This window comes from Puntigrus tetrazona, chromosome 5 (genome assembly GCF_018831695.1).
Source record: "Puntigrus tetrazona isolate hp1 chromosome 5, ASM1883169v1, whole genome shotgun sequence".
Classification (NCBI taxonomy): Eukaryota; Metazoa; Chordata; class Actinopteri; order Cypriniformes; family Cyprinidae; genus Puntigrus; species Puntigrus tetrazona.
The window spans coordinates 26,025,174-26,032,673 of record NC_056703.1 but is presented as its reverse complement, the minus strand read 5'-3'; the positions used below and the strand labels follow the sequence as shown (position 1 = coordinate 26,032,673).

At 47.6% G+C, this 7,500-nt stretch overlaps 11 non-coding genes across 11 annotated transcripts; 3 read left to right on the top strand and 8 right to left on the bottom strand.

Annotated features, from left to right (window-relative positions):
* Positions 1-46: 46 nt before the first annotated feature.
* Positions 47-120, bottom strand: trnan-guu. Its single transcript has one exon. It is a non-coding gene; the product is annotated as a tRNA-Asn (tRNA).
* A 110-nt stretch (positions 121-230) lies between these two features.
* On the bottom strand, positions 231-303 carry trnak-cuu. Its single transcript has one exon. It is a non-coding gene; the product is annotated as a tRNA-Lys (tRNA).
* Positions 304-407: 104 nt separating this feature from the next.
* On the top strand, positions 408-479 carry trnag-gcc. The gene has a single exon. It is a non-coding gene; the product is annotated as a tRNA-Gly (tRNA).
* A 1,748-nt stretch (positions 480-2,227) lies between these two features.
* Positions 2,228-2,304, bottom strand: trnan-guu. Its single transcript has one exon. It is a non-coding gene; the product is annotated as a tRNA-Asn (tRNA).
* Positions 2,305-2,412: 108 nt separating this feature from the next.
* On the bottom strand, positions 2,413-2,485 carry trnak-cuu. Its single transcript has one exon. It is a non-coding gene; the product is annotated as a tRNA-Lys (tRNA).
* A 1,956-nt stretch (positions 2,486-4,441) lies between these two features.
* trnan-guu lies at positions 4,442-4,515 on the bottom strand. The gene has a single exon. It is a non-coding gene; the product is annotated as a tRNA-Asn (tRNA).
* A 112-nt stretch (positions 4,516-4,627) lies between these two features.
* On the bottom strand, positions 4,628-4,700 carry trnak-cuu. The gene has a single exon. It is a non-coding gene; the product is annotated as a tRNA-Lys (tRNA).
* A 105-nt stretch (positions 4,701-4,805) lies between these two features.
* trnag-gcc lies at positions 4,806-4,875 on the top strand. Its single transcript has one exon. It is a non-coding gene; the product is annotated as a tRNA-Gly (tRNA).
* A 1,752-nt stretch (positions 4,876-6,627) lies between these two features.
* trnan-guu lies at positions 6,628-6,703 on the bottom strand. The gene has a single exon. It is a non-coding gene; the product is annotated as a tRNA-Asn (tRNA).
* Positions 6,704-6,817: 114 nt separating this feature from the next.
* Positions 6,818-6,890, bottom strand: trnak-cuu. The gene has a single exon. It is a non-coding gene; the product is annotated as a tRNA-Lys (tRNA).
* A 110-nt stretch (positions 6,891-7,000) lies between these two features.
* trnag-gcc lies at positions 7,001-7,070 on the top strand. The gene has a single exon. It is a non-coding gene; the product is annotated as a tRNA-Gly (tRNA).
* The last annotated feature ends 430 nt before the right edge of the window (positions 7,071-7,500 follow it).

The following is a 7,500-nucleotide window of genomic DNA, read 5'->3' as shown; positions in this document are numbered from 1 at the left end:
AGACAGACAGACAGCAGTTAGTGAAACGGAAAAAGTTTCATTCGGCCGTCCCTGGGTGGGCTCGAACCACCAACCTTTCGGTTAACAGCCGAACGCGCTAACCGATTGCGCCACAGAGACGTTCGAGTGCCGCCGACCGAATTCAGGGCCTACTTGCCTGGGCATCGATCTGGCTCGTAGAGCAGGTAGTGCTCTTGTGAGAGGCGCTTTTGCAAGAAATAGAAACTGTGCGCCCAACGTGGGGCTCGAACCCACGACCCTGAGATTAAGAGTCTCATGCTCTACCGACTGAGCTAGCCGGGCCTCGGTCAAATGCACCGACTGAACGGAGTGTCAGACGTCGCACGAGCGTGCTGACGTTCAGGTGTTTGACTCAAGCACAATGGCACACCCCTGTCAAGAGGCGGGCATTGGTGGTTCAGTGGTAGAATTCTCGCCTGCCACGCGGGGGAGACCCGGTTCGATTCCCGGCCAATGCAGGCAGAAGCAGTGGCAGACGAAAACGAAACCTGATTTAACTGCTCTTAAAATTGAACTGGAAATTATGTGCTGCTCATAAAATACCTATGCATGTCATTCTGTTGTTTTAATTTAGCATTGGTCGATATTCCTTTCCTGAAAGAGAGAAAGGGAAACCCGTGTGCGATTGCCGGGCAATGTGACATACTAGACCACTATTAGACAATAATAAAGGATGCTTACCACTCTGTCCAAAGAGCCGCCTTGGGAGTTTCTGATCACTGTTTGGTCCATCATATACCGCCATCCAGGCAAGAGCTGAAATCAGCTATAGTCTTGCCTAGGACTGTAAACAAAGACAGACTAACGAAGCAGAGTGGGATTTACAAACCTGTTTCTCTCTCGCCGTTTGGACTGTCTTTGAAGCTGCTGCCACAGAAACAGTAACCTCATATATCAGTTTCTGATCACTGATTGGTCCACCTCATACCGCCCTCCAGGCAAAAAGCTGAAACCAGCTATAGTCTTGCCTAGGACTGTCAACAAAGACAGACTAACGAAGCAGAGCGGGATTTACAAACCTGTTTCTCTCTCACCGTTTGGACTGTCTTTGAAGCTGCTGCCACAGAAACGGTAACCTCATATATCAGTTTCTGATCACTGATTGGTCCATCTCATACCGCCCTCCAGGCAAAAGCTGAAACCAGCTATAGTCTTGTCTAGGACTATCAACAAAGACAGACTAACGAAGCAGAGTGGGATTCACAATCCTGTTTCTCTCTTCTGTGAGGACATATGCGTTCCTACCAGGATTTACAAACCTGTTTCTCTCTTCTGTGAGAGGACATATGCGTCCTACCAGGACTTATTTAACTTATAACAACGACAGTCAAAGTCTTGCCTAGGACTGTCAACAAAGACAGACTAAGGAAGCAGAGTGGGGTTCACAAACCTGTTTCTCTCCCACCGTTTGGACTGTCTTTGAAGCTGCTGCCACAGAAACGGTAACCTCATATATCAGTTTCTGATCACTGATTGGTCAATCTCATACCGCCCTCCAGGCAAAAGCTGATATCAGCTATAGTCTTGCCTAGGACTGTAAACAAAGACAGTCTAACTAAGCAGAGTGGGATTTACAAACCTGTTTCTCTCTTCTGTGAGGACATATGCGTTCCTACCAGGATTTAACCTGTTTCTCTCTTCTGTGAGGACATATGCGTTCCTACCAGGACTTATTTAACTTATAACAACGACAGTCAAAGTCTTGCCTAGGACTGTCAACAAAGACAGACTAACGAAGCAGAGTGGGATTCACAATCCTGTTTCTCTCCCACCGTTTGGACTGTCTTTGAAGCTGCTGCCACAGAAACGGTAACCTCATATATCAGTTTCTGTGAGGACATATGCGTTCCTACCAGGACTTATTTAACTTATAACAACGACAAACAATGGTTCACTGCTAAACTCAGTAAACAAAGAGGAATTATTCTGAAAAGCTTCGCACTCAGTTCTCTTCTAGTGGCACAGCCTCTGTGTGGAAAGGTCTGAAAGACAAGACCAATTACAAGACACCATCCCTCAGCATTGTGGCAAATCAACAACTGGCAGACGACCTGAAGAGTTTTACTGCAGGTATGAAAAGAAACCATTCTCACCTCCTGTAATCCCCCACACCTGCCCTTCAACTTAGCGAAGAGGACGTGTGACCGGTCAGCAGCTTCCAGACAGACAGACAGCAGTTAGTGAAACGGAAAAAGTTTCATTCGGCCGTCCCTGGGTGGGCTCGAACCACCAACCTTTCGGTTAACAGCCGAACGCGCTACCGAACGATTGCGCCACAGAGACGTTCGAGGTGCCGCCGACCGAATCAGGGCCTACTTGCCTGGGCATCGATCTGGCTCGTAGCAGGTAGTGCTCTTGTGAGAGGCGCTTTTGCAAGAAATAGAAACTGTGCGCCCAACGTGGGGCTCGAACCCACGACCCTGAGATTAAGAGTCTCATGCTCTACCGACTGAGCTAGCCGGGCCTCGGTCAAATGCACCGACTGAGCGGAGTGTCAGGCGCGCGTCGCACACCCCTGAGCGCGTGCTGACGTTCAGGTGTTTGACTCAAGCACAATGGCACACCCCTGTCAAGAGGGGGTCATTCTGTTCAGTGGTAGATTCTTCCTTTCCTGCCACGCGGGACCCGGTTCGATTCCCGGCAATGCAGGCAGAAGCAGTGGCAGACGAAACTCGAAACCTGATTTAACTGCTCTTAAATTGAACTGGAATTATGTATGTCTGCTCATAAAATACCTATGCATGCATGTCATTCTGTTGTTTTTTTTTAGCATTGGTCGATATTCCTTTCCTGAAAGAGAGAAAGGGAAACCCGTGTCCAGGCAATTGCCGGGCAATGTGACATACTAGACCACTATTAGACAATAATAAAGGATGCTTACCACTCTGTCCAAAGAAGCTGCTGCCTTGGGAGTTTCTGATCACTGTTTGGTCCATCATATACCGCCATCCAGGCAAGAGCTGAAATCAGCTATAGTCTTGCCTAGGACTGTAAACAAAGACAGACTAACGAAGCAGAGTGGGATTTACAAACCTGTTTCTCTCTCGCCGTTTGGACTGTCTTTGAAGCTGCTGCCACAGAAACAGTAACCTCATATATCAGTTTCTGATCACTGATTGGTCCACCTCATACCGCCCTCCAGGCAAAAAGCTGAAACCAGCTATAGTCTTGCCTAGGACTGTCAACAAAGACAGACTAACGAAGCAGAGCGGGATTTACAAACCTGTTTCTCTCTCACCGTTTGGACTGTCTTTGAAGCTGCTGCCACAGAAACGGTAACCTCATATATCAGTTTCTGATCACTGATTGGTCCATCTCATACCGCCCTCCAGGCAAAAGCTGAAACCAGCTATAGTCTTGCCTAGGACTATCAACAAAGACAGACTAACTAACTAAGCAGAGTGGGATTCACAATCCTGTTTCTCTCTTCTGTGAGGACATATGCGTTCCTACCAGGATTTACAAACCTGTTTCTCTCTTCTGTGAGGACATATGCGTTCCTACCAGGACTTATTTAACTTATAACAACGACAGTCAAAGTCTTGCCTAGGACTGTCAACAAAGACAGACTAAGGAAGCAGAGTGGGGTTCACAAACCTGTTTCTCTCCCACCGTTTGGACTGTCTTTGAAGCTGCTGCCACAGAAACGGTAACCTCATATATCAGTTTCTGATCACTGATTGGTCAATCTCATACCGCCCTCCAGGCAAAAGCTGATATCAGCTATAGTCTTGCCTAGGACTGTAAACAAAGACAGTCTAACTAAGCAGAGTGGGATTTACAAACCTGTTTCTCTCTTCTGTGAGGACATATGCGCTCCTACCAGGATTTACAAACCTGTTTCTCTCTTCTGTGAGGACATATGCGTTCCTACCAGGACTTATTTAACTTATAACAACGACAGTCAAAGTCTTGCCTAGGACTGTCAACAAAGACAGACAGACTAACGAAGCAGAGTGGGATTCACAATCCTGTTTCTCTCCCACCGTTTGGACTGTCTTTGAAGCTGCTGCCACAGAAACGGTAACCTCATATATCAGTTTCTGTGAGGACATATGCGTTCCTACCAGGACTTATTTAACTTATAACAACGACAAACAATGGTTCACTGCTAAACTCAGTAAACAAAGAGGAATTATTCTGAAAAGCTTCGCACTCAGTTCTCTTCTAGTGGCACAGCCTCTGTGTGGAAAGGTCTGAAAGACAAGACCAATTACAAGACACCATCCCTCAGCATTGTGGCAAATCAACAACTGGCAGACGACCTGAAGAGTTTTACTGCAGGTATGAAAAGAAACCATTCTCACCTCCTGTAATCCCCCACACCTGCCCTTCAACTTAGCGAAGAGGACGTGTGACCGGTCAGCAGCTTCCAGACAGACAGACAGCAGTTAGTGAAACGGAAAAAGTTTCATTCGGCCGTCCCTGGGTGGGCTCGAACCACCAACCTTTCGGTTAACAGCCGAACGCGCTAACCGATTGCGCCACAGAGACGTTCGAGGTGCCGCCGACCGAATTCAGGGCCTACTTGCCTGGGCATCGATCTGGCTCGTACAGCAGGTAGTGCTCTTGTGAGAGGGCGCTTTTGCAAGAAATAGAAACTGTGCGCCCAACGTGGGGCTCGAACCCACGACCCTGAGATTAAGAGTCTCATGCTCTACCGACTGAGCTAGCCGGGCCCTCGGTCAAATGCACCGACTGAACGGAGTGTCAGACGTCGCACGAGCGTGCTGACGTTCAGGTGTTTGACTCAAGCACAATGGCACACCCCTGTCAAGAGGCGGGCATTGGTGGTTCAGTGGTAGAATTCTCGCCTGCCACGCGGGAGACCCGGGTTCGATTCCCGCCAATGCAGGCAGAAGCAGTGGCAGACGAAAACGAAACCTGATTTAACTGCTCTTAAAATTGAACTGGAAATTATGCTGCTCATAAAATACCTATGCATGTCATTCTGTTGTTTTAATTTAGCATTGGTCGATATTCCTTTCCTGAAAGAGAGAAAGGGAAACCCGTGTGCGATTGCCGGGCAATGTGACATACTAGACCACTATTAGACAATAATAAAGGATGCTTACCACTCTGTCCAAAGAGCCGCCTTGGGAGTTTCTGATCACTGTTTGGTCCATCATATACCGCCATCCAGGCAAGAGCTGAAATCAGCTATAGTCTTGCCTAGGACTGTAAACAAAGACAGACTAACGAAGCAGAGTGGGATTTACAAACCTGTTTCTCTCTCGCCGTTTGGACTGTCTTTGAAGCTGCTGCCACAGAAACAGTAACCTCATATATCAGTTTCTGATCACTGATTGGTCCACCTCATACCGCCCTCCAGGCAAAAAGCTGAAACCAGCTATAGTCTTGCCTAGGACTGTCAACAAAGACAGACTAACGAAGCAGAGTGGGGTTCACAAACCTGTTTCTCTCCCACTGTTTGGACTGTCTTTGAAGCTGCTGCCACAGAAACGGTAACCTCATATATCAGTTTCTGATCACTGATTGGTCCATCTCATACCGCCCTCCAGGCAAAAGCTGAAACCAGCTATAGTCTTGTCTAGGACTATCAACAAAGACAGACTAACGAAGCAGAGTGGGATTCACAATCCTGTTTCTCTCTTCTGTGAGGACATATGCGTTCCTACCAGGATTTACAAACCTGTTTCTCTCTTCTGTGAGGACATATGCGTTCCTACCAGGACTTATTTAACTTATAACAACGACAGTCAAAGTCTTGCCTAGGACTGTCAGTCAACAAAGACAGACTAAGGAAGCAGAGTGGGGTTCACAAACCTGTTTCTCTCCCACCGTTTGGACTGTCTTTGAAGCTGCTGCCACAGAAACGGTAACCTCATATATCAGTTTCTGATCACTGATTGGTCAATCTCATACCGCCCTCCAGGCAAAAGCTGATATCAGCTATAGTCTTGCCTAGGACTGTAAACAAAGACAGTCTAACTAAGCAGAGTGGGATTTACAAACCTGTTTCTCTCTTCTGTGAGGACATATGCGTTCCTACCAGGATTTACAAACCTGTTTCTCTCTTCTGTGAGGACATATGCGTTCCTACCAGGACTTATTTAACTTATAACAACGACAGTCAAAGTCTTGCCTAGGACTGTCAACAAAGACAGACTAACGAAGCAGAGTGGGATTCACAATCCTGTTTCTCTCCCACCGTTTGGACTGTCTTTGAAGCTGCTGCCACAGAAACGGTAACCTCATATATCAGTTTCTGTGAGGACATATGCGTTCCTACCAGGACTTATTTAACTTATAACAACGACAAACAATGGTTCACTGCTAAACTCAGTAAACAAAGAGGAATTATTCTGAAAAGCTTCGCACTCAGTTCTCTTCTAGTGGCACAGCCTCTGTGTGGAAAGGTCTGAAAGACAAGACCAATTACAAGACACCATCCCTCAGCATTGTGGCAAATCAACAACTGGCAGACGACCTGAAGAGTTTTACTGCAGGTATGAAAAGAAACCATTCTCACCTCCTGTAATCCCCCACACCTGCCCTTCAACTTAGCGAAGAGGACGTGTGACCGGTCAGCAGCTTCCAGACAGACAGACAGCAGTTAGTGAAACGGAAAAAGTTTCATTCGGCCGTCCCTGGGTGGGCTCGAACCACCAACCTTTCGGTTAACAGCCGAACGCGCGCTAACCGATTGCGCCACAGAGACGCGTTCGAGGTGCCGCCGACCGAATTCAGGGCCTACTTGCCTGGGCATCGATCTGGCTCGTACAGCAGGTAGTGCTCTTGTGAGAGGGCGCTTTTGCAAGAAATAGAAACTGTGCGCCCAACGTGGGGCTCGAACCCACGACCCTGAGATTAAGAGTCTCATGCTCTACCGACTGAGCTAGCCGGGCCCTCGGTCAAATGCACCGACTGAACGGAGTGTCAGACGTCGCACGCACGCGTGCTGACGTCGTTCAGGTGTTTGACTCAAGCACAATGGCACACCCCTGTCAAGAGGCGGGCATTGGTGGTTCAGTGGTAGAATTCTCGCCTGCCACGCGGAGACCCGGGTTCGATTCCCGGCCAATGCAGGCAGAAGCAGTGGCAGACGAAAACGAAACCTGATTTAACTGCTCTTAAAATTGAACTGGAAATTATGTGCTGCTCATAAAATACCTATGCATGTCATTCTGTTGTTTTAATTTAGCATTGGTCGATATTCCTTTCCTGAAAGAGAGAAAGGGAAACCCGTGTGCGATTGCCGGGCAATGTGACATACTAGACCACTATTAGACAATAATAAAGGATGCTTACCACTCTGTCCAAAGAGCCGCCTTGGGAGTTTCTGATCACTGTTTGGTCCATCATATACCGCCATCCAGGCAAGAGCTGAAATCAGCTATAGTCTTGCCTAGGACTGTAAACAAAGACAGACTAACGAAGCAGAGTGGGATTTACAAACCTGTTTCTCTCTCTCGCCGTTTGGACTGTCTTTGAAGCTGCTGCCACAGAAACAGTAAC